Source organism: Nycticebus coucang, chromosome 4, assembly GCF_027406575.1.
Source record: "Nycticebus coucang isolate mNycCou1 chromosome 4, mNycCou1.pri, whole genome shotgun sequence".
NCBI lineage: Eukaryota > Metazoa > Chordata > Mammalia > Primates > Lorisidae > Nycticebus > Nycticebus coucang.
Window position 1 is genome coordinate 53350441 of NC_069783.1, and position 26151 is coordinate 53376591.

Here is a 26151-nt window from a genome sequence, read left to right on the forward strand (position 1 = left end):
AGGGCGCTGATTGTAGGGCTGGGGCAGAAACATAATGGGGGGTGTAGGTGAGGAGAGAGAGGTCTCTCTCTATCCCTCTGGAAGGCTTTTTCTCCAAGGAGTTGAGTGTTCTGATGATTTTTTTGGTGTTCATTTCTGCTACAAGTGGAAGGAGCCTGGGTAACTATCAAACACTTCTCTTTTCTTCCCTAACTAGATAAATGATAGGACTAATAGCCTGAAGTATGGGTATCATCTTTGGGAAGCTCCTCAGTGGGTTTCTAAGTAAGCAAGAGAATTACAAAACAAATCTAAAAGACATTTTGCTACAGGTAATTTAAAATCTTCATCCGAGATGCTTTAGACCTGGCAAATTTCTGCAGTGGGTGGGGAGTTCGTTCTCTAATATTTCATTTGGCAGTGTTTTAATGCCCAAAGCATATTTATATACTAAATGGATGCTTCCACAACATCCTTGAGGTTAATAAAAGCTGGCAGTTGCTGGACCACAAAATCCTACCAGCCAGCCCACACAGAATGACCAACATCTGGTAGTGGATGGTCCAGGACTGACCGATAGAACTCAAACTGGATGAATAGCCCTCCCTGTTATATTGAAAAGGGGCGTATTTTGATTCTCTGCCCTATCTTCTCATCTTTGGACCAGACAGATTTTCCTCTATCGCTTGTCAGTCTCTTGTGTCACCAAACAAGGTGTGGTCCAGATGCTGTTCACAGGGAATCCCTTTCAGCTTTAGGCAGTTACAGAAGATTTTCATGATATGGGAACCTCAGCCCCTGGGGAAAATGACTTGCCGAGGATGGACTACAGCTGACAGAGACCATATATGTGTGCTTTCCAAACTTGTGTGTTTTTCATCACATTTTCAGAATATTGCCACCTTTGCTCTAAGTTTGCCTTTCACAGTGAAATAAATGGTTAAGTGGTGTAGTGTTAGTGGGCCTAATTTTTTGGTGGGGGAAATGATTTTTAAAAACTGAGGTTTTTTTTTTAATCCCTTACGATGTTGTTCTTATATTCCAGAGCCTTTTTTCTGAGACTTAAAGTTGAAAAATTGGTATAGAAGGTAGAAACTTAATATTCAAAAATATAGTAATATATTTTGAAAAAATCTCGACTTTTACAAGTTGAAGATTTTAAGTACTGGGAACTCTAATGTTCTCAAGATTTGATGCAACTGACATGTGAAACTTTCTTCATGTCACATATGACAAAATAGCTTTTTTTCTTCCCTCCTTAAGGGACGCAACCTTACCTGGTTGTGCCCTGCAGATTTTGCTTTTCTAGTTGCAAGGTGGATTATTAAAGTTACAGGTGCAAATGATTAACAGTGACTCATGAAAAGGTTAGATGTTTAAAAATTTAAACCCATTATGTTTTTGCTCTGTCTTAATGCAGTGCTTTCCATTACAACATCAAAATATGATGTAGTCCTTTGGGGGAAGGGAGAGAGTGGCAATTAAACAGAAAATTCCCTGGGGTTAAATAACATTAATGTGGCAGTTGATTGCACTACTTGATGATTTGACCTCCTAATCCTAATTTTTTTCTGTAACACAGGAAAAAAAAATAAAATGCACTGTTGAAGCTGAAGGTGGGAAAAGGGTGGAGTTGCAGTAAACTGTTGTTGTGACAGGCAGCTGGGCTAGTGGGGATGTGATGTTATCTGGCTTGGATGGTTAAAGAAACACTCAGATTTGAAGAAAAGGTGAATGAAATTATTTGTATAACTGGGTTTGCAGGGAGCCTCAATTGATGAAAAGAGGAATAAAAAGACAGTTTAGCGTCTGGTCTATTTATTAAGGTGGTTATCTCTTTATGCTGACTCGTGACATAGTAGTAAGCCCAATTTCAAGGAAAGGACTTTTTCAGAATCTCCACAATATTTAGTTGGGTCTGAGTAGGAACAGGTGAGCAGAGTTCTTCAGCATCCAAGTATATCTTTGCACATAGGAATAAAATTAAGTCCAATGAATTAAAAGACACAAACCACAGATCATCATGTAATTAAGAGCTATGAAACTGGAATGTTTGTGCTGTTATTTTGGTTTATCTTCTATATGTAAATATCTTTTTCTGGTGAAGGCAGTACACAGATTACACTCTTTTATCTTTATGAATTTCAACTCATTTCTGTATATCCTAGTATACCACGGTGTTTCCACTTGAAATACTCAAGTTTGTTGTCGAATGGGGACAAAGTATACCATGGTGTTTCCACTTGAAATACTCAAGTTGGTTGTTGGATGGGGACAATTATAGCTAAGGAGGTTATTTTCATAGCTAAGATTTTAATGCAAAAATATTTTGGTTTTTCATCATTACATGAATATTAAAATTTCTAACTTGTTTCCGTCAAGTAAGATAGTGTAAGTAATTGTCCACTTGGTACTTCGCTTTTGCATTAGTTTGAAATATATATATTCATATGCACACATTTCCTACTGCTTTATTTTTTGTGCTGCTTTGCTTAGAATATTAACTAGAAAATAGCCCAACAAATACTGATACCACACTCCATTTTATAAAACCATGTGATCTCTGAGATCATGATGAACCTTAATAATAATGTAGGATTTGGCAGAGCTCATTAGAGCTCAGCATATGTGTCCTCTTGCTATGACAGGCTATGTGTTTAAGTCAGATTTTTTAAAATGTTGGTATGTGAGGCATAATGTGATTTATTAGATGTGGAGTCTTAGTTTTATTCTCTTGAATCATTATCTTTCAGTGCAGATAATAGCTTAGAGGATGATGCCATATTTTAGCCTTGATAACATTGTGATCAGACAGGGAAATACTTAAAGCAGTATTGGCTCTTGGACTAACAAGAGGACTCAAATCAGGGCTTGAGCAAAAGGACTGAAATAATTACTCACTTGTTTTCTAGTTTGGGTAGCAGAAAATGAACAGAAAAGGAGCAAATGATGAAAAGGTCATGGACATATTCTCTGTCACCTTCCTTCCATTGTCACAGTGAATCCAGTTGAGACATTTATCGCCTCTCCCTGGGTCCCTATATAAGTGCTTCTGCCTAGTGCCCTGTCTCCATTTTCTTCTTTCTTATTTTTTGACTCTCAATTGCAAGGGAGGTTTATCCCCAGTGCTATTTAGGGGAAAGGGCACTGACTTGGACAACATGCACACCTGGGTGTGAACCCCACTCTGCAGTTACTGGAGGTCTCCCAGTGAGGGGTTTGAGCTCTCAGGACCTGTTTTTTGTGAAATGGGTGTGACAATGCCTAAATTCCAGCATTGTTAGAACTATTAGAAATAATGCATGCAAAAGGTTTAGTGTGGGGCCTGGCTCTTAACTGGTGCTCAGTAAATGTGCTTAGTGGTGGTAGTAGTCATATTTAATTAAACACATATACCCCCAAAACAAAACAATAGTTCGTCACTGTACATAGGTATAAGTCCTTAGCTTTCTATTCATTCTTTCCCTAACCTGCCATTCTATTCTTGTTTTCCTTCCCTAACCGAAAAAAAAAAAAAAAATATCATAGTGCGGTGCCTGTGGCTCAGTGGGTAGGACGCCGGCCCCATATACAGAGGGTGGCGGGTTCGAACCCGGCTCCAGCCAAACTGCAACAACAACAAAAAATAGCTGGGCGTTGTGGCGGGCGCCTGTAGTCCCAGCTACTTGGGAGGCTAAGGCAAGAGAATCGCCTAAGCCCAGGAGCTGGAGGTTGCTGTGACCTGTGACACTATGGTGCTCTACCAAGGGTGATAAAGTGAGACTCTGTCTGTATAAAAAAAAAATCATAAATTATTTACCTCCCACTTGCCATATCTGATCACATTTTTCTTTGCCTCATACAGGAATGATTTATCTCTCCCCTTGGCCTTTCTCCCTCTGTCCAGCCCTCCCCACCCCCAGCAGCATAGCAGGGGGAGCATGGGCTTTGGTGTCAGAGAGATCTGAGTTTGAACCTGTATGTGCCACCAGTTGGGTGGACGTTACTAAACTTCTCTGAGTCTTAACTATCTCATCAGTAAAACAGCTTCTCACTTATAAAGTGGTTTTAAAAAGGCATCTGCCTTGTAATTTATTGTGAAAACTGCATACGGGGTGCCGCCACAGTGTCTGGCCAAGGGTTAGTGCCCACCACAGGGAACCTTTTGCATTGCCATCCTTGCCCCGTCTGCATCAGTCTCACCTCCCTTATGAGGCCTTGTGCTGTCCTCAGATGAAGGGGTGCCTTGTACTCCTAAAGTTTTGCATCTTTTGTGTTCAACAAGGCTCACTTAAATTGTATCATTTAGGGCCATTCTTTCATTTGGAATATTTTCATTTGTAAGTGTATATGAAGCTTTGCATCCAGGAAAGAAACTTGACCAGAGCTAACATTTCCTAAGTGCCAAACTCAGTGCTAAATATGTGTACAGATCGGGCTCATTCACCATCTCACAACCCCACAGGGCAGGCACTGCTTAATCCAGTCTACAGGGATGTGGGGGCAAGCTGAGGCACAGAGAGGTTAAGGATCCTGCTCATGGTCACCATTTAACAGACTGTAGAATGGCAATTGGAACCCAAATCAGTCTAATTCAAAGCCCTCAGCTGTAGCTCTGCTGCTTTATGGCCTCTTATTTTTCTCACTCACTGTGGTCCCCACCACTGTGGCTTGTTCCTAACTAGAGCTTAGTAAGCTGGTTGCTCTTTGTGACTCTCTTTACTACTTGTTGGTCTGTCAGTCCTGTGCTTTACTCAATAGTGTTTGAAGCAGATTGCTAGAACTCAGTCTAGAAATGGAACTGTGTTCAAGTTCACTTTAGGAATATCACCAGCTTTGCAACAAAAGCCTGAAACGGTCTGTTGGAGATGTTTAGTTAACAAAGGTTTTAAAGTCTGAATTGTAACACAGGTAAATTAATCTAGTGTTACAAATACAGTTCAACTTGTTGGATTTGAAGAGAAGGTTCTAACAGCTGTGGTTGGGCTTGGCGTGTCAGGTAAGCGGGTTCACAAGGAAGCCTGGAGATGTTCTTTAGTCCCTTGACCAGTCTGAATAATGGAAATGTGGAGGTGACTATACAGAATCAAATTCATAGTGAGTTGAGTGCTGGCTCTGTACCAGACACTTTGTGTTCATGTCATCTCATTGAATCCCCCCTCCATCAACTCTGAGCAGTTGTCTTCTCATTTTACAGGTATGGCTCTTAGAGGGAAACAGATTTAGGCAAAGTTACTCAGTGGGACCATTGCATTCATTGGAGCCCACTTTACACATTGACAAGAACATGAAGCAAAAGCTCTTGATGGAAGCTTGTGGCATATTCATAAATGATCTCATTATTGCTATTCTTATTAAAGTATGTTAGATTCTACTTGTTGATGTCTATTAAGATTTGTTTATTCTCTAAGTTGGGTATATTTTGTGTATTCTCTAAGTTGGGTATATTCTTTCTCATTTGTTAATTCATAAAAAACTCATTGTACATCTGAATAGGCCAGGTGCAGGAGGTGCAGCAGTGAATAAGACAAAGTCCTGCCCCTTAGAGCTTACATTCTGGTAGGAGAGGCCAACAAGCATTGAACAAGAAAACAAAGTGAATATAGTTTGTGATCAGTACTAAGAAGAGAACCATAGAGAGGAACTGGGTTGGGTGGGGGTATGGGAGCTACCTGAGATAAGGTTTCCAGAGCAGCTGTAGAGGGAGGCATTTAAACTGAGACCTGCGGGGTCAGAAGGGGCAGACATGTGACAGTGTGGTGACAGAGGAGAAGTTACATGTAAAGGCACCAAGGTGGGAAAGAACTTAGCATGCCCAAAATTTTGGTAAAGATACCCAGAGAAAGACCAAGGTCATCCTAATTCTCATCCAGGTCATTAATGCCTCGTGGGTTTTGGTGCCATATGTCTTAGATTTCCCAGTACAGTCACAAATATTCCATTCAGTTATTGTCATTGGTACGCTTGCTCCTGTCACACCATGGATCTCAGTTTTTAATCAAAAATATAACTAAATTTTTATTTGAAAAATATTGTTACCATATAATGGGTCACTGCTTAAAAACATTGCACTAAACTATACTATCTTATAAAGAATTTCATCAGTCCCATCAACAACAGTCAATCAGATTTGTGGATTACACTGTGAGTGGTAAGTGGAAAACTTTTCCTACATAGCATCCCTAAGCAGGACTGTCCTAGGGCCTTTTCTGTCCCTTCCCCCCAGCAACCTAGAAGACTTTCAATTTCTTCACATCCTTGCCGAGACCTGTTATTGTCTTTCTTTTTGATTATAACCATCTTACTGGGTGTGAAATGATGTCTCATTGTGGTTTCAATTTGCATTTCCTTACATGACTAATGATATTAATCATATTTTCATAAACTTATTGGCCATTTGTATATCTTCCTTGGGGAAATGTCTTTAAAATCCTCTGCCCATTTTTAAGTAGGGCATCATCAAAGGATAAAATATTTCACAACCTATAGGATGGCTATAATCAGTAAGTTGTCTTTTTACTTTTTTGATGGTGCCCTTTGAATTATAAAAGCTACCAATTTTAATGATGTATAATTTATTTTGTTTCTTCTGTATTTGATGTCCTATTTAAGAAACCATCACCTAATGTAAGGCTATAAAGATTCACTTCTATGTTTTCTTCTAACTGTTTTATTGTGATAGCTCTTAAATTTAGGTAGATGATCCATTTTGAGTTATCTTTTTTATATGGTGTGAGGTAAGGGCTCAACTTCATTCTTTTGCATGTGGATATCCCAACATCATTTGTTTAAGAGAATATTTTTTCCCATGAAATTGTCTTTATGACCATGGTCTTTGAAATTCTGTTATAAGGGGATTTATTCCTCCCACACAGAAGATTCTGAATGTTTGGGGACCCAGAAATGGAAATAACCATTATAAAGATTAACCCAGAACAGTGGTTCTCAACCTGTGGGTTGTGACCCACAGGAACTGTATTAAAGAGTTGTGGCCTTAGGAAGGTTGAGAACCACTGTGAGCGGTAAGTGGAAATAGAAGAACTAGAAATCAGATGTTCTGGCTGCTAGCATGTATTTGTAAGGATGCTGTCAGATCCTATGAAGGATATATAGATTTTTATATATTTGTAGAATAAAACAATTTACTAACTGTTGGTTTAGGGAAGAAGCAATTTTTATATTGGATTTGTTTACTTCCAAAGTTCTTGCTTTTAAAAAATGGTTTTATGACCTTTAACCCTATGGCTGGAGACAGGTCTATTAAGCCTGTTGAGGGAGTAGGTGTGGGATGGAAAACAGAGTGAGTTGTGAGAGAGGAGTGCCTTTTGACCTCTACTCCTTTCTTCCCCCAAAGGGAGGCAGACATCTGGATGGCCTTTACCCAGAGGTGAAGGATTCTGGGACTGTCTACTAGTTCACTCGAGGAAGAGAGTGGCAGCTAGCCTACCTCCCGGAGATGAAAGAAGCTCTCTCTGGACTGGTAGTGCCTGAATAGGCTGGTCTCAGAGATTTATTTTCAGGCTATTGAGAATTATTTTAAGGCAAGAGCCTTCATTTTTAGTTTAACTACTGTTTAATGTCGTTAAAACATTATTCTGTGTTCATTGTGAATTGATTTTATAGGTAAGAATAAAACTAGACTCACAAATGACAGGATATCTTCTAAGTAAGGGATCATCAGTTGCAAAAAATCTGTTCAAAGAAGCTCAATTAAGGAGAGGATTATAAGGTGACAGGAGAATCCTTTGGAACTCAATTATAGGGGGTGTGGCTGGCCTTTCAAGCACTGCGTGGACAGCAGACAGCTAGTCTTTTCCTGCTTCTTTCTCTTGCAAGCATCCCCAATGCATCACGGGGATTCACTTTCCTCTTCTCTCTGGACACTACAGGCTTTGAATTTCTCTGACTGTTTAACTCAGTAATTCATTTTGCCCATGGCCACCCCCCAAAATCTAAGCCCCTCAGTACACATCACTAGCCAGCTTGATCCTACAAAACCAACTGAATCAATCTCTGAGTCTTAATTTCAAATTCCCAAGAAAGAGAACCCATTTGACCAACTAAAAATGGGTCAAGTATTTAGATAGTCCCAGTCCAATCAGCTGTAGCCTGGAGGGTGAGAGTATTTCAAAGTTTGCCCTTTTAAGGAAGATTGTCTAGTAGGGGGTTATGGACTGAAAAGAAATGAATGGCAATTCTACTGCAGGAGGAGGATTAGGAAGGAGGAGGCAGATGATGTCTTGATGCACAGCAAAGAGGATAGTGATGAGAGATACCGGGTTGAGGACAAGAAAAGGTAAGGAAGGGGATACTAACAGCGTTTAAATTAAAAATATGGTGATACGGTATATCACAGAATTTTCAATTCTCGTAAGAGGCCATGCCAGGGTGGGAGTGCAGGGCAGTGGCTGGTGGCCACAATCTTGGAGGGAGGGATGGGCATCAAGTATTTGCTCACTGGGGTGCCAGTACTCCTGTTAAGGGTGTTCTCTCCCCTGCTAGGGTCTGATACCAGAGGTGGTAGTTGAAGGAAGCATATGGGAATGGGAGCCGAGGCACTCGGGAGGTGGCTCTTTGTTAAGCCTCATGGGAGGCTTCCTGGGCTGGTACACTTGCCAAGGTGATGGAGCTGGGGCTAAGGGACTGCAGCTGTTCACCAGCTGGTGAAGAAGTATTTCCGTATTTTCACTGGCAGAGATAGTGCACACCTGCTGAACACCTACCATGGCCATGAGTGTAAAGGTTGCATGAGTGAACCTTTGGCTGATTTAGTGAACTTGGCCATTTGACAGGTTTTGAAAACAAATTCTTCCTAAGGCAAGACTTAAAATCTGCCAAAGGCTTCTCACTGCCTGCAGGATAAGGTTTAAACTCCTTCAGCATAGCCTTTGAGTCCTATTATGAGCTGGTCCCTGGATCCTCTTCCAGCCCGATGTCCCTCCCTGACCTTCTAATTCCCTCCAGCCACATCAAACTCCTTGTAGTTCCCTGAATCCAGCAACCTACTTTGTGCATCTGTATCCCTGCAGGTGCCATTTTGGCTGCCTGAAGTGACCCCTTCCTTCTACACTCTACAGTCCTCACTTCCATCTTAATGCGGGTGTCATCTTCCCCTGGAGCCTTATCTGACAGCTAAGAATATCTCGTGCTCCCCTTGCTCTGTGTCCAGACCACCGTGCAAGTTCCTCCCTTAGGGAGTCATCGCATCATGTTGCATTTGCTGACTTACCCATCTCTCCACCTGATTTGAGATCCATTTGTGTGTCCCTGTGCCTAGCACTTTTTCGGGGGCATAGTAAGGGCTTGATATATTTTTATTTGTTATTTTTCACATTTCAAATTATCTGAAAGAAGCAAGCTGTGAAATAGGGGTAAGATTTCTATAGATCTCATTTTATACATACTTTGTGAGGAGAAAACCCTGAAAATATTATTCTCAGCTGGCACTGAGAAGTGGAATTCAAAGTCATCTTTTAAAAAAATATTTGGATGGCAATAATGACTAATTACTGCAGTGCTCTTAGTCAGACACCAAATTCCACGTGACTTTTTTCTTCTACTGCTTTACTGGTCTGGATGAAACTACAGCCATTAAAGACATAAGGTTTTCTACTGGATTGGCCTCGGATCTTGGAGTGAATGAAACATTCCTTTTGGATGACTTGTGCCTAAGAGTCTTTGTCTGTTTTGGCAGGCCTTTCAATTTAGGAAGCTCATGGTCTTTTAAGAAACTTTTGAAAATATGATGGTATGTTTGTAAGAAGGCAGTGAAGTCCAAATGTCTATAGAGATTTAAGGTAGCACCTGCCAGCTCTAAATAAATTTGTCTTTCCTGGCTCAGAAGGAGCCCAAAGATACAGGAATAGACGTTCAAGGGCAGATCCCTAAGGAAAGTGACTTTTGAAGGTTGAAGAGGTTGGCAGACAGGTGGAAAGGAAATGGAGAAGGAGGGAGTACCAGGGAGGTAACAGCTGTGCAAGACTCAGAGGCATAAAAAAGCAGGGACCCCTGAAGGAAGAAGGAGCAGGGCTGTGAGGCCTTGTACCTGGTGGAGCCAGGCTAGTGGGCTCCATCAGGAAGGGACCTATAGCTCCTTCCATGCATGGTAGAGACCCGTGATGGGATTTAAGTGGTGGAACAAGGAAGGTCACTGAGGGCAGAAGATTTTGACCTTATTTTTAATAACCCATTCTTCAGGATTTCTTTCTACTCTTTGTTTCTTTTAATGCCAAACTTCTCAGGAGAGAGAGCAGGGCATTGTACATGGAGATTGGGTCCATGGGGTTGAACCAAGGCATGGGCTCTGTCTCTGACCAGAGGTGTGACCTTGGGTATGGTACTTAACTTTTCTGGGCTTCAATTTCCTTATCTAAACATGAGGAGACAGGCCAGGGGCTGTGGGTCATGCCTGTAATCCTAGCACTCTGGGACGTGGAGGCAGATGGTGGTTTAGCTGAGCTCACAGGTTCAAGGCCAGCCTGTGCCTGAGCGAGACCCCGCCTCTACAAATAGCTGGGTGTTGTGGTGGGGGCCTGTGGTCCCAGCTACTTGGGAGGCTGAGCAAGAGAATTGCTTGAGCCCAAGCATTTGAGGTTGCTGTGAGCTATTACTCCACGGCACTCTGCTGAGAGCAACAAAGTGAGATTCTGTCTCAAAAAAAAAGAAATAAAAATAAAAATGAGGAGACAGACTCATTTTTAATTTCTAAGATCCTTCTAAGGCTGTGTTTTTTAACCTTTTTTATCTCACAGCACACTTAAACCTGTAGTTAAACTTCTGCAGCACACTTAGATTATGGTGATAAAAAAATAATAAAAAAACACTGTGCTTTGAGTTTCTTTTGAAAATAATTAATGATCTTTACAATTTTTGTGTCACATCTAAAACCCTCTAGCAGCACACCATTTGAAAATCACTGTTCTGAGATCGCTGCTAAGTTGCCAAGTGCTGAGGGTTTGCATTGTCTCCATTTACTGCCTCCATTTTCTGATGTCATCTTCACTCTTCAATGTAAGGACTGGTTTCTGCTTCCACCAGCCACTAGAGTTGTTCTCAGGAGTGGCTCCAGTGACCCCCGGGGTAACGAGGTCTGATCTTGCTTACCTGCTCCCCAGCACTGGGCGTAGCGGATCGCCTTGCTGCTCCCCAGCACCCTTCCTTTGCTTTCCTCCTTTGCAGTCCGCCGCTTTTCTCCTGCCCTCCTAACTCTCCTTTGTCTGTCTCTCCTCCCTAGGCCCCCCTCAACATCATTTACCAGGTTTTCTTGCCATAACTGTGTGACCTAAGGCTAACCATGAGGACACAGACCAGTGCACACTGAGGGATCTTCTATGATACTTGCCTGTACTTTTTTAAAAATGTCATTCTTTTTTTTTTTTTTATTGTTGGGGATTCATTGAGGGTACAATAAGCCAGGTACACTGATTGCAATTGTTAGGTAAAGTCCCTCTTGCAATCATGTCTTGCCCCCATAAAGTGTGACACACACCAAGGCCCCACCCCCCTCCCTCCATCCCTCTTTCTGCTTCCCCCCCCATAACCTTAATCGTCATTAATTGTCCTCATACCAAAATTGAGTACATAGGATTCATGCTTCTCCATTCATGTGACGCTTTACTAAGAATAATGTCTTCCACTTCCATCCAGGTTAATACGAAGGATGTAAAGTCTCCATTTTTTTTAATGGCTGAATAGTATTCCATGGTATACATATACCACAGTTTGTTAATCCATTCCTGAGTTGGTGGGCATTTAGGCTGTTTCCACATTTTGGCGATTGTAAATTGAGCTGCAATAAACAGTCTAGTACAAGTGTCCTTATGATAAAAGGATTTTTTTCCTTCTGGGTAGAAGCCCAGTAATGGGATTGCAGGATCAAATGGGAGGTCTAGCTTGAGTGCTTTGAGGTTTCTCCATACTTCCTTCCAGAAAGGTTGTACTAGTTTGCAGTCCCACCAGCAGTGTAAAAGTGTTCCCTTCTCTCCACATCCACGCCAGCATCTGCAGTTTTGAGATTTTGAGATGTGGGCCATTCTCACTGGGGTTAGATGATATCTCAGGGTTGTTTTGATTTGCATTTCTCTAATATATAGAGATGATGAACATTTTTTCATGTGTTTGTTAGCCATTCATCTGTCATCTTTAGAGAAAGTTCTATTCATGTCTCTTGCCCATTGATATATGGGATTGTTGGCTTTTTTCATGTGGATTCATTTGAGTTCTCTATAGATCCTAGTTATGAAGCTTTTGTCTGATTGAAAATATGCCAATATCCTTTCCCATTGTGTAGATTGTCTCTTTGCTTTGGTTATTGTCTCCTTAGCTGTACAGAAGCTTTTCAGTTTAATGAAGTCCCATTTGTTTATTTTTGTTGTTGTTGCAATTGCCATGGCAGTCTTCTTCTGGAAGTCTTTCCCTAGGCCAGTATCTTCCAGTGTTTTTCCTATGCTTTCTTTGAGGATTTTTATTGTTTCATGCCTTAAATTTAAGAAGTCCTTTATCCATCTTGAATCAATTTTTGTGAGTGGGGAAAGGTGTGGGTCCAATTTCAGTCTTTTACATGTAGACATCCAGTTCTCCCAACACCATTTATTGAATAGGGAGTCTTTCTCCCAAGGTATGTTCTTGTTTGGTTTATCGAAAATTAGGTGATTGTAAGATGTTAGTTTCATTTCTTGGTTTTCAATTCGATTCCAAGTGTCTATGTCTCTGTTTTTGTTTCAGTACCGTGCTGCCTTGAGCACTATGGCTTTGTAGTACAGACTAAAATCTGGTATGCTGATGCCCCCAGCTTTATTTTTATTACTAAGAACTGCCTTAGCTATATGGGGTTTAAAAAAGTCATTCTTATAAAAGACAGAAACAGACTGAGGAGCTGTCCAGATTAAAGGAGACTAAAAAGCTATAACTAAATGCAGTGCGTGATCTTGGATTAGGATGGAGAGGGTTTGCTATAAATAACATTGTCGGGACAACTGGTGAGATTCGAATATGGGACTATATACTGGGCCATAGTATTGTGTCAATGTTAAATATTCTGAATTTGATTGTAGCAATGCAGTTCTGTAAGAAAATTTACTTATCTCACATGACATGTGCTGAAATATTTAGGAGGGTAGAGTCGTGATGACTGCAAATTATTCTCAGATGGTTTGGTAAGGACTCAGGAGCAGCAGCAATAGTAACAATGTATATGTTTGCGCTTGTTCTCAAGGCATCTGTTCTCTCTTTCCTTTTCATTGCATGTCCTTACCCACTGCTTCTTCCCTTCCACCCTTGCCCCTCCACTCTATTCTCAGTACATCAGCCAGAGTGATCTGGTTACATACTGTAAGTCAGGTTGTGTCAATTCTTTGCCTAGAACCCTTGGAGTGAAAGCCGAAGTCCTTGTTATGGTTTCTGAGCCCCATGGGATCTGGCTTCCTGTTACCTCTTTGTCTTGTTTTCTCCCCACTCCTTGATTTACTCCAGCCACACTGGCCTCCTTGCTGCTGCTTGACTATTTGGGCAGTCTTCTGCCACAGGGCCTTTGCACTTGCTGTTCCCTCTGCCTGGATTCTTCTTTCCTCAGACATCCACATGCCTTTACTCATGTCCCTGAGGTTCCTGCAGTGTAAACCTACCTGACTACCCTATTTAAAATTCAAACCTTTCTCCAACACTTTCCTTATTGCCCATTCCTATTTTATTTTCTTCTTGGCTCTGATTTCTTTTTATCCTTATTATCTCTCTTCACCAAAATAGAAGCCCTATTTTGTGAGGGCTATTTAGTTTGCTGCACTGCCTGTAATTCCCATAATGGAGCCTAGCATATAGAAGGTGCTTAATGAGTGTTTGTTGAATGAAAAATGAATGACTTGTGTGTGTGTGTTTCAAGACAGAGTCTTGCTCTGTCACCCTGGCTAGATTGCAGGCATCATCATAGCTCACAGCAACCTCAAAATCCTGGGTTCAAGTGATCCCCTCCCTCAGCCTCCCAAGTAGCTGGGACTACAGGTGTGCGCCCATGACACTTGGCTGATTTTTCTACTTTTTACTAGAGATAGGGTCTTGCTTTTGCTCAGGTTGGTCTCAAACTCCTGTTTTATGTGTTTGAAGATGACTCTGTTGAATTTTTACTTAGCATAGGACTTCTTTTCTGGACCCTCTTTGATAGATTATGAAGCTTATGGACCCCATGTCTGAATAATAGGCTTGTTTATTTTGTGCTTTTATTGAATTATAATACAGACACAGAAATGTACACACAGTATACAGCTAGATCAGTTCTTATAAACTCAACACACCTATAACTTTGCCCACATTAAGAAATAGATACTACCCAGCACCATGGAGAGCCCCCGTACCCCCTTTCAGTCACAAGCCCCACTGCATAGATGATCTCTAGCCTGACTTTTAACAGCATAGATTAACTTTGATTAATATACTTTGAAAAAGGAATGGTATGGTATGTATTCTTTTATGCCTAGCTCCTTTCAATTAACATGTTTATGAGATTCATTTGTGTTTCTACATGTTTAGTCTGAGTTCTATGTTCTCATTGTGTGGAAACACTGTAATTCTGTGGTCCTCACCCCATACTCTGTCCTTTGGAAAAATTGTTTTCCGTGAGACTGGCCCTTGGTGCCAGAAAGGTTCTGGTCTGTGGCCTGTTAGGAACTGGGCCACACAGTAGGAGGTAAGTGGCAGATAGCCAGCAAAATGTCATCTGTATTTATAGCTATTCCCCATCCCTCACATCACTGTCTTCCATGAAACCAGTCCCTGGTGCAAAAAAAAGGTTGGGGACCACTGCTATAATTAATTTATCTATTCTCCTGTTGATGGGCAGTTAGATAGTTTGCAGTTTCTTTTGGTTACTATTGAACATATGTGTGCAATTCCCCTAGGAGAGGTATTGCTGGGTCATGGGGTACACATGTGGTTAGCCTTGCTAGGTACTGTCCAGAGTAGTTGTATCAATTTACACTCCCTGCATCACAGAATAATGTTTACTAATGTGTAAAATAAAATACACAGGATGACACAGAAAATTAATTCTTTTAGAATATAGTTATAAAAATACTTTTATTATGTGGTGATATATATGCTTCATTATTAATACATACAATTATAAGATCTGTCATTTCTAATAATTACCTGATTTCAAAGAAGTGACCAAATATACCTGATGTTTGAGATATCTGCAACAACTGTAATGTGATGTGTAAAAATATCTGTGATTAGCTAATCATGGCATCATAGATATTGCCTACTAATAATTCTGCAGTTTGTTAACTCTGAATGATACGAAATACTAAAATCTGTTACAAGTTAGTGAAAATAAAGGTGTAATTTTTAGTTTATTTAAGGTTGTAAACCCTCATGAATTCTATATATGGGTGGGTATATGGACCCCCAGGTTAAGACCCCCTGGTTTAGGGGAGCAAAAATAACTTATAAGAAGGATTTCTTGAGTGCTTACTATATGCAGGGCACTAGGGCCTGACAGCGAATAGTACATATCTTCTTTCAAGGAAATTATAATAATGAGGGCAAGACTCAACACTTGTGAGCAGCTATATACCCTGTGCCTAGCGCTATGACCGTTAGTTATCCAAAGTACATGAAAGCCTCGTGACATGCACATAACCCATATGGGAGGTGGGTGGTTCTCAGGAAAGGCTTTCTAAAAGACAGAGCATCATTGGATTTATGCTGTAGACTGGTCACTCTGGCTGCAGCGAGGACAATGAATTGGAGGAGAGAAAGTTACCGGTACTTACAGTAATCCGGGTGTGAAGTAATTATGGTTGTGTGCAAGGGGACAATGAATATATTCTGGAAATTGTAGATTCCTGGTGATTGATTGTATGGAGTGGTGGGGGCATTGAGAGGGGACAGAAAGAAGGAAGGTATAAGATAATGGTCAAGTTTCTGACATGGTCAGCTGGTTGAGTGGTGGTGATCATTCAAGGTCAGGTTCAAGGTCAGGGGAGAAGTGTTCAGCTTTGAACATGTTTAGATTGAGGTGCCTATGAGATACCCAAGAGGCGGTTGTATTTATATGATTCCCCTGCTCAGGGGAGAGCTGCGGGACTTGCAACGTGTGTAGGAATGGATGAGACAGCCCAGAGAGCATAGGGAGGAAAGAAAAGAGGACTTTGAGGAAGATCAAATTTTAAGGGATCTGCAGAGAAAGAGGTGCTCGTGAAAGATGGGAATGGTCACGAGGGTAGTAGGGGAAAGGGCAGTGGAATGCTTTGGAAACACCTAAGATCAGAGAGTATCTCAAGAAGGAAACTCATAAGAGTCTTTCTAATAGAGTAGAATAGGTGAGTCTGGGGAAAAGTCCAGTGGATTTAGCAGTGAGGAGGTCATCGATGAATGACTTTTACTACATAAACACTGAGAATGATTATTTCTCTCTGGATTGTACTTTTATCTGTTATAGCATTTAGAATGTTCAAGGGTCATTTCCTTTTAGCTTTCCTTTTCTTCTTACAGTTCCTTTATATATTTTGCTCATGCTCCAATGAGTTTTATGCTGTAGTGGTGGTGAGCAGTCATCTCAACTTAATGACTTCTGTCTCTAGCAGACTTGAGCTCTTTTGTTTTTGGACAGTAAGAGATACTGTTACAGTCACTGCTTCTTGGCGAAAAGCCTTCCAGGCCCATTTTTCTTCATAGTGAACATGAACAGAATGACTTTGGCCAGGCCCTGTTTATCTCTGTGAGAGCCCAGCTTGCTGACAATGACTTCCCATGTCATCCTTCTTTTTCCCCCCATCTCACTACCCATGCAGTTTTATTCATTATTTTATTAGTGTCACCATTAGCCAGATCATGACCCGTACACACCATATTAACTACTACCTCTGTTCCTGATTCATTCTGGTTCATGAGCCACCTTTTCAAATGTCCATCTTGCTCTAGTATTTATTTATTTTTGAGACAGAGTCTCACTTTCCTCACACACACCACCCCGCTTGAGTGCTGTAGCATCACAGCCAATCTCAGACGCCTAGGCTCAAGCGAGTCTGTTGCCTCAGCCTCCCAAGTAGCTGGGACTATAGGCATACGCCACAATGCCTGGCTATTTTTAGTGGCGAGGTCTCACTCTTGTTCAGGCTGGTCTCGAACTCATGAGCTCAGGTGATCCACCTGCCTCGGCCTCCAAGAGTGCTGGGATTATAGGCATGGGTCACCAGGCCTGGCCCTTGCTCTAATATTTAGTTTGTCTTATCTTCTTCTGCTACTGTTTGATAAATAATAATCTCTCACTTCTTAAATTTCTGGAATGATGCTTTTCAAACTTAAATCATCCCTCTTGCCTGGAGTAAAAGTCAATTTCTAGTCTATATGATAAAAATGTAAAGGAATAAATGTAAATTCTAGAATGTTTTATAATTATTTTCTTCCCCAAATGTTACTTTTTATATATTCTGTGGGAGAAAAATGAGAAGGTCACTTCAGTTAAGTAGATATGTGTTCAGTGCTTACTGTGTAAATGAGAGTGTGCAGGCCACTGAAGTGACAGTCATTCCAGCAGGAAGCATTGAGTGCTGGTCACTCCCTCCCTTTTCTGTTATATTGTCCAGCCAGCCCCAGGCATCGCTGATCCTGTCCTCTCCATCTTCCCTGCTTCTTACCCTTGCCAGGTTTGGGGTGCTAGAGTTATCCTTCTAACTGATCTCCCCTCGACTATCAATCCCTAGGTCATCCACTGTTCAGAAATGTGGCAAAACATTTAAAAAAATAAAAATTTATGAGCCCACTTCTAGAGATTTTGATTTAGTAGATCTAGATGTGAGGTCCACCAAATGTGTATTTAAAGAAAAAGCTTACCATATAAATATAGATATAGGTGTATGTGAGTACACACACACACACACACACACACACAGACACACACACACAGTTCCTTGCTCCGTCTGTGGAGAGGATCAAGTAGCAATGGTACAACAGTAGCAGGAACACACTTAGCACCCAGAATTCAATTTCTAAAGACTATTTTCCACACAGTAAAAAGCCAGAACTTCTTAGACGGGAAGCTGAATCTAGGCCTGGGGCAGTGAAAGCACAAGATATATCTGGAATATCTTCTTGTGCTAGAAAGTACAGCAGTGCTCAGAGTAAGGGGAGATACTAAAATGACGAGAGCCAGCTTGAAGGGATGTCTGTTAGCCACATCTGGGATAATTTGAACACAAACTAATATCTGCAGAATAAAATAGAATTCCATGTACCCATAGTGATATAAATAATTCAGCAGGGAGAAGGGAAAGCTCTTCCTTGAGTAGAAAGCCCAGTATTAAAGATGGATGGAGTGGTGGAGTAGAGAAACCAATGGAAGCCACAGCTAGTGATGAAGGTTTATTGAGGGACACAATATCTACATTGTGCTCCACTACGGGATACTTAGTAACAAAGGACAAACAAGAAAAGACAGTGGGAAAACCTGGCAGACACTCCCTTAATCAAATCGAAAGCTGACATTCACAATCATGGGACAAACGAGATTATTAAAAAAGAAACGATTCTGCAGGTTGTTTTAGGTTCCAGAATTCCAGTGCTGTGTTAGCTCTGGGATTAGTCTTCTAAAGTACAGATCTGGTCTGTCCCTGCCCTGCTTAAAGACTCCTGCTGCTTCGTAGATTCTGGAATTTTTTGCCATGGTCTCCTACCACAGCTCCCTCCCTCCAACCTCCCCCACCGCTGCTCCTGTCACCTGCACTTCTTGCAGTAACTCAAGGGGTTTCTGTCTCCTCATGTTACTGCCCAGGGCCCTGCTGCTTAGCGTGCCAGCCCAGGTCCTTCTGTGGGACAGATCCACGTAATCCAGGAACCAATTCCAGTGCACCATCTCTGGTGGAATCCTCGGTACCCCCATAGTGTTTTCTGTACACCTCCCATAGGGCACTTATGCTGTGGTTTCCCATTCGTGCACCTCCTCGCCCCACCTTCCCAGGCTACTGACCCTCTGTGCCCGGGTGGCACTTTATGTGGTTTAAATCTGATTCCATTTGCTAGTTGTCACCCAGCCATCCTTAGCTGCTTCTCCTAGACCTACTGGTAAGTTACTGTGAGAATTCAGCTAAATAAAGCATGTAAGGAGATTCGTAAAATGAGCTGAAGAAAGACAGGAAAGAGAAAGAAACCTCACTAGGCCCTGAGTAAGGTTTTTTCTACAGTAAGTCCTCACTAAATGCCATTCATAGGTTCTTAGAAAGTGCAACTTTTCAAACAACCCACAACAAAACCAGTTTTACCACAGCTAATTGACCTGGACAAGGTTAAGCTCCTTCAGCGTCTTACTGAAATTCTGAATGAAGACCAAAATGCTTCTCCTAGTAAACATTGGGATAAGTGTAGCTATCTGTGCATTTAAGAAAGAGGAATAAAACTAGATAATTACTTACATGCTGATACCAGAGCAGGGTCTTGAGTGGCAGAGCCTTTCCTAGCAGCTCAGGGCACAAAGCAGACACCAGCCCTGCTAGGACACCAGCCTGTCCCGGGTACAGACATGCACCCACTCTCACGCTGGGCCATGCAGGCATGCTGATTTGCCGAATGTGCACATATTTGAGTGGGAGGAAACCGGAATACTCGTTGAAAACCCACGCAGACGTGGTGAGTGTGTGCAGACTCCACACAGACAGTGGCCCTGGCTGGGGACTTTTTTTCTTATCAACATTGTGGCAAAACAACATTGAACAAAATAATGTTATGTGAGGACCTGTTGTACATGCATACAAATATTTTACATATATACCTTCCCCTCGGTAATCCTGCAAAAACGTAGAGGTTCAGTCATACACTATGTAGTTAGTAACTGACAGACCTCGCTTGGATCTATTTCTGTCTGAGTCCAAAGCCATGTTCTTTCTATTATGAGGATATTTGTAAACCAAGAAGAGAGACAAATCCAAAATTACCTTAAATAGGATAAGCCCATTGTGAAAAATGTTAGCTAGGGTCATAGTCTCTCTCAGATAATTTTGAGCACATCCCAATATAGGAATATTTGTTTATTTATATTTATAAATTGTATATTTGTTCTATCGTGCTAATGCGTACATTATAGAACACATATAAAATAGCAATTGACATATAAATTACAACATTTTTTTACTATCTCCCAAAAGATCATCTTGTGCATAATCTTTGAACAGCTGTGTGCTGGAGAACAGGAGAAGGAAAGTAATCTGGGTAGGACAGTTTTGGAAAATCCCATTGTGGAAGAGATGGCATTTGGATGGTATCTATTATAGAAGGACGTTGGGTGGGGGAAAGCCTTACAGGTCGAGGTCGTTGGGTGGGGGAAAGCCTTACAGGTCGAGGTCGTAGTTCGAGTGAAGACAATGCACTGGACAGTTCAGGGCATGTACATTGAACAATGAATAATTGGGCCAGAAGAAAATTGTTAGGGGGAATCTAGAAAGCAATGATGTGGCATACTGAGAGTGTCAGCCTGAGACGGTTGGCCTTCTGAACTAGAAAGTTCTGCTTTATATCCTCAGTCTTTGGTGAGGAAAAGAAAGACACATAATGGCTTAGAAGAAAACCGGAGCTGGCTGCATACCCTAGACCTGGAGAAAGTAAGCCTTGTGGGAATGCCCTTGGGTGGCAAAGTGACCCCGAGGGATATGTTTACAGAAACATGTAGGTGATTTTGCAACAAGGAAACAGGAGAGCATATCCAAAATCTAGTGTTACACTTTTCTTGTACCAAAAATAGACAAAACCCAAACATTCAGGGACTGTGATTGGATCTAGTATTTAGAAATATAGAAGCATAAAAAAATAGTGATGTGGACAGTGAGAAATATAGAAGCATAAAAAAATAGTGACGTGGACAGTGAGAGTGGGGTGCACAGAGACAGGGAGATGAGTGTGTGGGAATGACACCTGCAGGGGCAGGAGGGGAAATGGAGAGGCAGAGGGAGCACTTATGGGGAGAGCAGAGCAGAGGAGAGGGGTGAGGCAGTGTGCACTGAGTGTCTAGAAAGGTTGGAAGGGGGACCCTGGAGGAGGTGTGGGTTCTGGGGTGGGAGGATGGGGCCCTGTTTTGGACATGCTGAGCTTGGGATGCCTATTGAAAATTTGACTTCAGAAATCAGAAGTGCTTAGAAGAGACTTTGCTATTTTTTTTAGTAAACAAATACTTTCTGAGAACTTTTCTTTCTTTTTTTTTTTTTTTTGAGACAGAGTCTTAGTCACCCTGAATTTGAGTGCTGTGGCATCTTAGCTCACAGTAACCTACAAACCCTTGGGCTCAAATGATTCTCTTGGCTCAGCCTCCCAAGTAGCTGGGACTACAGGCACCTGCCACGACGCCCAGCTATTTTTAGAGACAGGGTCTTGCTTTTGCTCAGGCTGGTCTCGAACTCCTGAGCTCAAGCAATTCACCCTCCTCAGCCTCCCAGAGTGTTGGGATTACAGGCGCGAGCCACCCTACCTGGCCTCTGAGAGCTTTTCTAGCCACTGGGCACTGTGTTCTGTGCGGTAGAAGGATGGAAATGTGTGCATATGCCACGATACACCCCCAAAAGCCCTTCCCTGGAGCCCTTTCCAACGAGGGAATGAGGATGTAGAGAGGAGGGTGTGCCTCCTCCTGCACTTGGGCTTTGGCCTCACAGGACAAAGGGAGACTGGGGGAGTGTATTAAAGAGGGATTCTCCAGCTACACAAGACTTAGCAGGACTGACTCCCTTGCTTCGGACTCTGAGGTAGGTGAGATTTGCCAATTTTGGTGGGGTAAAAAGGTATTACAGGAACACTGAATTCAGTTTGGAGGTAAATTAATCCTGACGTCAGCTAAGTTTTTAAGGGTAACTTCCCAAAGATAGAGCAGGTTTTAGTCTGTAAGTACAGATCAGGCCTTCAGGAAGGTAGTTGGATGGAGAGCCTGGGAAGATAGTTCTTGTATGAGTGGTGGCCAGATGCATGAAGGAGAGAGTCATCTCACAGACACAGATGTTTGCAGGAGACACTTATGGTGGCTGCCATCTGTGGGAGGTCATAGAGAGTGAGGAGAGAAAAAGGAGCACAAAGGAGTTTGAGAAAGAGCAGAGAAACAGGGAGCATTGGGGAAGTTTAGGGTCTTACAAGGCAAGAAAAGCAGAGACGTCTGTGTGTGTTGGTGGGGCTGGTGGTGAAGGGATCCACTGTGGAGCTCTGCAAAAAGATGGACCAGGATTTGAACTCAAAAGAGTTCAAAGGAGGAACTATTTCATTCCATTGGAGCAGGCAGAATTGCAGATTGCTAGAACAATGAGTAAGGATGAAACTGTGGAGGCAACAGGAAAGTGTAGCCTAATTAGGGCAAGACACTTCCTCATATCGTCTTGCTCATAGGCACCTATTCTGGGAGACTGAACACCCCCAAGCTGCCATCTGTTTCAGTAGGGAATCCTGAATGAAGGTACATGGTGACCATCGACTGTGTCTCTTTTCTCCAAGAAGATCCTTAACCAAGAGGCTGTATCTGCTTTCATGGAGCAACAAACCAGAGGTTCAAAAATCTATTATTGTTTTCCTAGGGTACAGCCTTGTGATTTCATCTGGTTTTATAGTGATTAATTATTTTTTTTTCAAGACTTATACAACATTCTGTTTAAGGGCTTACGTGAAAAAGGAAGAAGAAAAAAAGGAAAACAGTTTTGTTGTTACTAATCTTTATATCCCACTGCAAAGACTGAATTATAGGCTTAAATTTCACGTAATTCAGAGTTTAGTTTTTTTTTTTTTCTGAACTAGAGCAGCTTTTCTCTTTGTGATAATTTTTTGTGGTATAGATGGAAAACGATTGATCCGTTTATAGGTATATTTAATTCCATACGTGTCCTAGTTTCAGCTAAATCACTCTCAAATCTCAAAAGCTAATTCAGCAGCTAGCTTTTTCTTTCTGGGTACCATAAAACAGGAAATCAAATTTTCAGCAGTAAGTCAGTGAAAGTATTGAACAGTGCCCCGTCACGAGTGATCATTCAGAGGTGCCACATCCAGGAAGCAGTCACTCAGTTGACGTCCTAGAAGCAGCTGCTGGCTGTCCGCAGTGGGTACTTCAAAGAGACGGCAGTGTGAGGGCATGCATCTTCTACAGCCTCTGCTCATTCGGAGTAAACCCACATCCTCATTTGGCCTCTTGTCTTAAGTGTTCACAGGAATTTTAACTATAAGATTTTTTTTAAAGGTGTTATTAAATGTCAAGGAGCTATATAACATTTTATTAAATATGTGCAAAGTAAAAGTAATCATTCATCAAAGAATTTTAGAACTTCACCAAATGTCACCACCATGCCAGTGGGGGAAATGCTCTACTTATTTTCTAATTAGACTGTCCTATTCAGTGACTTGAGAGTCTGAGGTCTTCACATTTTCAGAGTGGGCCAGTTAGCCAGTTTTATTTTTATTTATTTATTTTTAAGACAGAGTCTCACTTTGTTGCTCTGGTGGAGTGCCCTGGTGTCATAGCTCATAGCAAACTCAAACTCCTGGGCTTGAGCAACTCTGAGTCAGTCACCTGAGTAGCTCAGATGGCAGGTGGCTATCACAAAGCCTGGCTAGTTTTTCTATTTTTAGTAGAGACAGGGTCTCACTCTTGCTCAGGCTGGTCTCCAACTGTGAGATATGCCTGCTTTGGCCTCCCAGAGCACTAGGATTATAGGGGTGAGCCACCACGCCCTGCCCCCAGTTTACCTTTTAAATACAGCAGAAACAAATCTAGCAGAGAGCACCCTTCTTTTCATGACAGCTGTGCTATCTGGGTAGACTGATGTTTGATTGGCAGCGAATGAAAATAGGTAGCCTGGAAATATATTACAACAGGACAAGATCCCAGAAATTCAGAATAGGGAAAGTTGATACTGACAGATTAAAGTTGGTATTTTGAATTTAAATTAGCTTTGTTTTGGGGTATCAGAAACCCTGATATAGAAACTAAATAAATAAATGTTTGGGAAATGACTAAAAACAAAATCATTAACTCTCTGTATATTCTGCTATAACCTTACTTGTCCCTAGGCTAGGAGAAAATGAGTACATATGTCTGAAGCCCACATAGAAAATGAACTTAATTCTCACTTAAGACTAAAATGACATAAAAAGTAGTAATTATAAGGGGAATTAGAACTTTAAGTAAATTTATTTCAGGTTCTTTGATTTATTTGGTCCCTCAGCAAAAATTACTATACTAATTAGGATGATTAATTCTGTAAGTTGTTATTTATCCTTAAGATATTTGAAATTATGAAAAAAAACCCTTGAGTTACATACAAAAAATATCTAACAGTTACTGTTTCTATTAGTATAGTCATCTTAATCTTCTTTATTTAACTACTTTATAGAAATTTATGGGCGGTGCCTGTGGCTCAGTCGGTAAGGCGCCGGCCCCATATACCGAGGGTGACAGGTTCAAACCCGGCCCCGGCCAAACTGCAACCAAAAAATAGCCGGGCGTTGTGGCGGGTGCCTGTAGTCCCAGCTACTCAGGAGGCTGAGGCAAGAGAATCGCTTAAGCCCAGGAGTTGGAGGTTGCTGTGAGCTGTGTGAGGCCACGGCACTCTACCGAGGACCATAAAGTGAAACTCTGTCTCTACAAAAAAAAAAAAAAAAAAAAAGAAATTTATCTAGCATTACTACTTTTTATTAATACTTGGATTGCAGGCCTGAGTCATTTTTACTAATCCTAATTTGGTGCTTGGTTAAGTTTTTTGTTTATAATTCATAGGTTGAGAATATGTGCAAGGTGTTCCAGTGATTCTGGATGAAATAAGTTCCTTTCAGTGACATTTACTGAAAAAATTATAAAGGGTAAAATTGTTTATTGATTTCTGGCAAACCACCAAAAAGAAATTACAGCTATTTGGCAGAAAACTCAGGAGAAATAAACAGTAAGATAACATAGGCAATTATCGAAACTATGGTTATAATGATGGAAAAGTAAACCATGATTTCCTTTTCACACACAAGTTTTCCCCAGTGCTTTTGGTGGGCATAATTTTTATATGAATCTTGGTTGCAGTTAAAAGCTGAAAATCAGTGTTGTTATAAAACAATTTTGTTAGAACTTACCTGGATCAGGAGATGGAATCTGGTTTTTGTTTTTCTTCTTCAGGCTAAAGGGCCAGAATCTGCCTTTTTTACCATCATCATCACTGACTCAGCACCAGGCCTGGCAAGGGGAGGACACTCACCGGGGGTCCTCAAACTACGGCCTGCGGGCCACATGTGGCAGTGTGATTATATTTGTTCCTGTTTTGTTTTTTTTTACTTCAAAATAAGATATGTGCAGTGTGCATAGGAATTTGTTCATAGTTTTTTGTTTTTTTTTTAAACTATAGTCCGGCCCTCCAGCGGTCTGAGGGACAGTGAACTGGTCCCCTGTTTAAAAAGTTTAAGGACCCCTGCTTCTGTTGACTTGACTTGATTCAGGCCACATTTACCTACATTGTGGCTACCAGAAGGACCTCCAGACTCGTGATTTTTTTAGCTCAGTGTCTGTGTTGTGTCTCAGCCTTCATATTGATGGACATTTAGATTGTTGACTATTACAAGCAGTACTGTAGCAGACGACTTTATGTACACATATGCATTCTAGAGTATATAGGTGTTTCTGTGGCAGATATTTCTAAAAGTAGAATGGCCAGGGTTAAAGAATGTGTGTATTTTATACTGTGATAGATACTGACACACTGTCTCCCAAAAAGAGATGTGCCGATGTACGTGTAGGAAAGTGACATTCTCTACAACTTCTGCTGATCTTGTATCAGATTAATTTTAACTCCTTTGAAATCAAAAGCAATGTGGAAATTTTATAATTTAAGAAAGGAAGACATTCATGGGTGAAAGTAAACGTAAACTTCCTTTTCTGTTTGGTCCCTTTCATGGTGATGCCTCCATTAACAGAAGACTCACAGATATAGATTCTATTAAAATATTAGAAATAAGTATTCAAATATTTCCAGCTTAATGATTTCATATGTGATTAGTTTAATTGCTATCATAATGTAAATAAGGACTTATCTAATTTTTTATACAATAGTTCTAATAACATACATTGTTGATGCAGTGAGGAGATAAATGTGTGTACCTTATTGATTAATAATATATTATTATGTGCTAGGAATTTTGCCGAGCATTTTACATACATTATCTTATTTAATCCTCACAAGAAATCCTTGAGTTGGACACTGCTATTCCCTTTTT

General features: G+C 41.2%; 1 protein-coding gene across 1 annotated transcript in view; it reads left to right on the forward strand.

Annotated features, from left to right (window-relative positions):
* EML6 (EMAP like 6) overlaps positions 1-26151 on the forward strand; it is a 305590-nt gene that overhangs the window by 1869 nt on the left and 277570 nt on the right. The gene's annotated exons all lie outside the window — the stretch shown is intronic.